The sequence below is a fragment of the Malaclemys terrapin genome, chromosome 1 (assembly GCF_027887155.1).
Source record: "Malaclemys terrapin pileata isolate rMalTer1 chromosome 1, rMalTer1.hap1, whole genome shotgun sequence".
NCBI lineage: Eukaryota > Metazoa > Chordata > Testudines > Emydidae > Malaclemys > Malaclemys terrapin.
In genome coordinates, this window is record NC_071505.1 from 318,072,712 (window position 1) to 318,079,216 (window position 6,505).

Consider the following 6,505-nt stretch of genomic DNA (forward strand, 5'->3'; position numbering starts at 1 on the left):
GTCTGTGTATGCTGCGTCCAGTCATCCACACATTGGCTCTTACCAGCCTGGGTTATCCTGCAGTGTGACCCCAACACACTACCAGTCCCGGATCTTCCCCCAGAAATGTATCTTCTGTACTGGCTAATCCTCTCCTGAACAGTAGAAGTATATTAAGTCCATTATTCCTTTAAGGGAATAATATGCCAGTTTATTATTGTAAATAGTTATCTAGACACTTCAAGTTAAACACACTGGATTAGATAAAACAATAAAACAAGTTTATTAGCTACAAAGAGATAGATTTTAAGTGAGTACAAGTAATGAGACATACAAGTCAGAAATGGTTACAAGAAAAATAAAGATAAAATGTTTAATAATGCCTTACAAACAATGTTAGATTCAAAGCAAAGGTTTCTCACCACATGCTTTTTTACTGACCAAACTCTTTAGGTCAGGACTCCTCCCCCTGAGACAAAATGGCTACTTCCTTTTTCTTTTCAAGTACAGAGAAAGTGATGGGCAAGGAGAGGAGAGAGCAGGGTATCAGCTCCATGCTATTTCTTTGCTAGAAATGTTGATTTTTGCCTTGCCCCTTTTTCTGCTAAAGAATGGCCACTTGGCAGGTAATGGTCCATCCGCTTTGTTTACACCTAGCTCACACATTAGTTTACCCTTTGTCAGGGGTGAAAGTAAGGCAGTACAGACCGGTACGGCATACCGGTAAGTAGTGGCTGTTGGTACCAGCCCATACCGCTGACTTTAAAGCCCTGTAAATCAGCTCTGGAGCTCCGGGTGGTGTGGGCCAGGCAGCACAGATGGACTGGCTGGGGAATGCTGACCCTCAGCCCCGGCCCTTCCGCCCAAGGCCCTGCCCCTTCCGGGGGGTGGGGGGGTGGGGAGAGCTGGCCCTGTACAGTAAGAGCTCAATTTACTTTCACCCTTGCCCTTTGTCTTTGAGGAACTGGTTTGGCCACTCTCCAGACTTATCTGGAAAACATACTTTTAGTCATGATCTCAGCTTATAACTTCACATATAACGTTGCTACATGCAGTTTGCCATGATATTATTGATCAGCAAATTATGAATTTTAAATGATGCCTCACAAGATATACTTGTATAAACATTATTACAACTCTGTGCAGGATGTGAACATAGGGTATATTCTGTCACAGAGAATGAATCCTTTTGTTAACTAGGAACAAGGTAATGCTTTTGTACCTTGTCACAAAGGCTTTGTTAAGAGCTATGCAATGAAACTGAAATCAGTATGCACTGTGAATGGGAGAAAAAACATCCCAAGACCCAGGAGCAGAAGGTTGGACTGAGAGATCAGAATTTTTAATTTTGTTTATTTTGGCTGAAAATGGCCCTTTTTTAATGAAAATGTGTGAAAAAAATGATTCTTTAGAATTTTTCCAATGAAAAAACATTTTTTTTGTGGGTTTCTAAATTTCATTAAAAAATTTTTTATTCACTACTGCAGTCTACAGTTTTGGTTCTAATACAGGGGCTGTGGCCAGCTGTTCCAATTAGACCTAACTGGAAAGCTGAATTTTGCATGGAAATTTCCTAATGTTTTGATGAAAAACAAACCAATCCTGCCCCTAAAATTCTCCCTTTTTGTGCTGACCCATTTCTCCCTTTTTAGGGACAAAAATTTTTACCTGTTTTTTTACTCCTAGATTATTTTCTGGCTCATACAACATTATCATCAGTATTGTGAACTGAGTTTTAGCTGCAGAATCTTCATTGCTGGGCATGATGCATAAGCCCAAAAGAAGCCAACTTAAATTTCAGAAACTGAGTGGAGATTGCTGGTCTGGGAGTAGGAAAACCATCTTCCTGACTAACATGAGTCTCATTTGCTAGGAAATTCACTGAAGCACAATGACCATGAAACTTCAAAATGCTGTTTTTACAAAATCATATTCCAGCATTTAAGAGCACATCAATATCTTCTAAACAGCTCATAGAAAATTAATTTTAGTGTTGCTTATTGCTAATAATGTGTAGTATACTTTTATGTACCTGAGTTCTCTTGTCTAGTTTGTCCTCTCCTATTTTCAATTAGTCCTTACCGGCATGTGAGGAAATAAAAATGTGCAGCCACCATTCCATCACTACATCCTCCTGTCATCAGTGGGTGTATTATTTATGTTAAAATATTTCTCAGTTAATTATACTAACTACCAGTATAGTGCTTTTCTTAAACATGGAAACTATGTTCTGTTATTCTACCTAATTAAAATTAATTTCATATAATTCCTGCTTAATTATGCATTTTAAATTCAGCAAACTACTTTTTTATTTTTACATTTACTTTCTACAAGTTTTAAGCTTCTCCGTGCATCTCATCCCTGGTCAACTGCCATTAACTACCACATATTTGAATAATCCAAGCTCCTGATTAGATCATTGCTCTGTCAATCAGGTATTCCCATATGGTAAGACCTTACAGGGCCAGAAACAGCTTTCCCAGCAGATCAATAAGCCCACTGGTGTCCCTAGATATTATAACTTTGCAAGACATTTATACAAAATTTATATTCTTAAAAATACTTTGATTAATATTATTTCTCTGGTTCTAATCATTCTGAGAAGCTGTATAATTGGAATAAATGATATGCCCTCCACTGATAAAGATGAATATGTCCTATTTTATCACTGGATGAAAGTATGCAGAAGATCAGGCCATAATGATCCCTTCTAGCCTTAAAATATATTAAATATTACAATGTCTGAAGCAATTGATTTTCAACTGTGTGTTTAGTAAACAATTCATATTCTATGGAGCTCAGGGATATTCATGGAAAGTGTACGCTTGGGACATCATTTTAAAATCTGCTCCAATATGTGTAATCCAACCATAAATAGATCTGCTTGTGCAAATAATTATTTGAAAATGGCTTGGGCCAGATTCTACCATCTCCACCACACTGACTAAAAGAAGAACAGACTAACAGGGCTGCTACTCTGAAACCACACTGACTGGCACTTTAATCCATGAGTTGTCTCACTGATAGTGTAACAGCTTGTGGCAAAAGATACCACCCAATGTAAGGATGAAAGAATCTGTCCCTCTGTGACTTAAAGCACTATTTTTAAATTCCCAGCATATACTATAGTCAAACATGTCTAAAGACTGCTAAAGGCCAGATGTGTTCCTTCAAGATAATTGAAAAGTGCTGGGGGGAAGCTTGCAAGTATGATCAAAATCCAATTATACTTTAATTCAAAATATGCTTCCTCAGGAGTCAAGACCTCATCAATATTGTAGATTTACTAGTGTTCCCTGTTTTAAACAACAAGAGGCCTGTTTTGTGCAGGTAGGCAGAGCTCTTATAAAGGTATCATTAAAGGTTATTATAATTCCTTGCAAGTACTGCACTTTCTACTCCATGAAACATTTCCCTCTTATTGCATTATCTTGTAAGGTAAGGAACTAAAGCAACACTTTAATAATGTAGGATTATGTAGCATTCTAGGAAGAATCTTGTGTTGCAGGGAGAGCACATTATAGTGCCCCCAGGTCAGTAAAAGCTGAATGAATTATTTCTTTAGAGACTTTCTACTAACATATTCATGCAGCACATGCACCTGGTGCACAGAGCATGTGTGAACTTTACTGAGTGCTGTTCGTATTCAAATCAGGTAAACTTCAAGCCACACACTCTCATGAATACAACAGTAATTACTGTGCTCTAAGGACACCATTGCAATGACATTATCATTTGTCAGCAGGATACCAGTGACTACTGTCATGGAAAATTTACATTTGCATCTTTGTTAAATAGTCTGTTTACTAGTTTCTTAATGACCTGCAACAAACAATGATTTGAACGATTCTATGAAGTTCAACGTGGCAGGATATGTTTAAGTATTTTCACAGGTTAATAATACTAAGGTATATTCAGCAGTAGTGGTCATGGAGTATGCAACATAAGTGTCAGTGTATCAACATCTAGTTTTGTCTCAAGAGAGTATCACAATACTGTAGTTTAAAATGTAGTCAACAAATATTAAAAGGGACCAGGAACATTGAAAATATTACCTGAACTATTTCCTTATAGCTCAGATTGCACTAGTAAGGATTTCTTATTTTACTGTAGTAATTGCAGTAGCTACTACAGCAATTAAGGTTGACAAGCACATTTTATTATCCTCTTTTGTAATTGCTTATAACTTTCTAAAATTTTTTTATTGGATTACAATGTTACAAACTTAGTCAGTAATTAGATCTGAATATTTCTGGAAAGTTTCAGCAAAAGCTATTCACCTACTTAAACAATATTTATGGAATTTGGTAATGCAGTAAAAATTTGTCTAGTGTTCTTGACTTAAGGTCCAGTGATTCCTAAAGGAAAACAGACATTAATGCATAGTAACCAGTAAAAGGAAAACACTCTCAGAAAGGCCTTCATAGAGTATGTTATATGTAAATTCTCCCCACCCTCAACATTTTTTTTAACAAGCTTTTGATCTAACTTTATTAGCCTGAGAAAAGTTTGTAGATATCTACCCAGAAAAACAACCCAAAACAATCATTTGAGAAGGATTAGTCTTAAATGAAAGGACATTATTACATTCAAGACAACTCTTTTGCTCAGCATCTTTATCTCCTTTAGTGATATTGAATATAATAGTTGCTACAATCTTAAGAATTTTCAGATTTAGGAAGATTTTTCTGGAGGCGTATTAAATTTCAATTAATATCTTCAAAAAGAACAGGAGTACTTGTGGCACCTTAGAGACTAACAAATTTATTAGAGCATAAGCTTTCGTGGACTACAGCCCACTTCTTCAGATGCATCCGAAGAAGTGGGCTGTAGTCCACGAAAGCTTATGCTCTAATAAATTTGTTAGTCTCTAAGGTGCCACAAGTACTTCTGTTCTTTTTGTGGATACAGACTAACACGGCTGCTACTCTGAAACCAATTAATATCTTGATACCCATCAAGCATAACAATACAATAAGTATCAAAACAATGCAACTAAATGAAAGTTATTGATACCTCAATCTGGGACAGTTCCTCAAATTTCTCACCTAAAAAGAATGGCTGTTATGTGGGAATCTCCCTCTCATCCTCTGCATTGAAGACCAATGCAAAGAATTTATTTAGCTTCTCTGCAATGCCTTGTCTTCCTTGAGTGCTACTTTAGCACCTCAGACATTCAGTGGCCCCACTGATTGTTTGGCAGGCTTCCTGCTTCTGGGGCACTTTAAAAAAATTGCTGTTAGTTTTTGTGAATTTCGATAGTTGCTCTTCAAATTATTTTTTGGCCTGTCTCATTATACTTTAACAGTTGACTTGCGACTTGACACTTTCTATTTTTCTCAGTAGGATTTCACTTCCAGTTTTTAAAGGATGTATTGTTTAATCTCTAACCACCTCTTTTACTCTGTTTAGCCATGATGGCATTTTTGGTCCTTTTAAAAAAAAAATTGGGGTATGCATGTGTTTTTAAAAAGCTTCCATGCAACGTGCAGGCATTTCACTGTGATGACTGTTCCTTTCAATTTCCATTTAACTAACCTTCTCATTTTTGTGTTGTTCCACTTTTTGAAGAAATGTTACTGTGGTGGGTATATTTGGTATTTCTCCCCCTAGAAGGATATTACATTTAATTGCATTATGGTTGCTACATACCAGTTGGATAAACTGACTAGTTTATAGTATGTTCAAATTTTCTATTTGCTTTTCTGTTCTACATCAATAGTAAAGTTAATTGGAAAATATTTCTGCAAAAGAACAGTTGACTTTGTGGTGAAAAAAATCAAAAATTTGAAATTTGTCTGAAAACAGAAAAAAATTGATTCTGAAATGTCGATTCACAACCTCATAGGAACAGTAGTTCAGATTGTTCATGTACCCATTTCTCTTCTATGAGCTGTGTTCTACACCTGGACTATATTTTGCTCATGATTCACCATGCCCAGGGCCTCCCCAGCCCCTCAGCAAGAGGGAAGACCATGGTGCGTCACAGAAGATGTAGTCTGGCTAAGGAGCCTAGCTGAAACAGAACATTGGGGTCATAAAGCATCCAAACTGTGGGCTTGATTCAGGAATTTCTGGGTGAAGTTCTGGGCCTGTGTTATGTAGGAGGTCAGACTAGATGATCAAAGTGATCCCTTCTGGCATTAAAATCTAAGAATCTATTAGACATATTGTATATGAAATAGGATGGATACAAATCAATGTATCTTTAGGTGCCTAAACACCTTTGAAAATCTGGGCCCACGGGGAACAAAAACAATTCATCAATTCACAAATTCTAATTAATACTTCCTTTGTTTAATAGATCAGTTACTTTTATAAGGAAGGTCTGAATGGACTCTCCCCTGACAGCTAACGATGAGTTGGGGGGGAAAGGTTTCAGGACCAGACTGTATTTATATGACCACACCCACCCTGCCTAGGTATCCAGAGCTGTGTTACCAAAGTGATCAATTTTGCCTGGTGTTAGATTACAAATCACTATTATTGAATGCAGGGGTACTGAAATGTTGTTATCCTTTTTGTA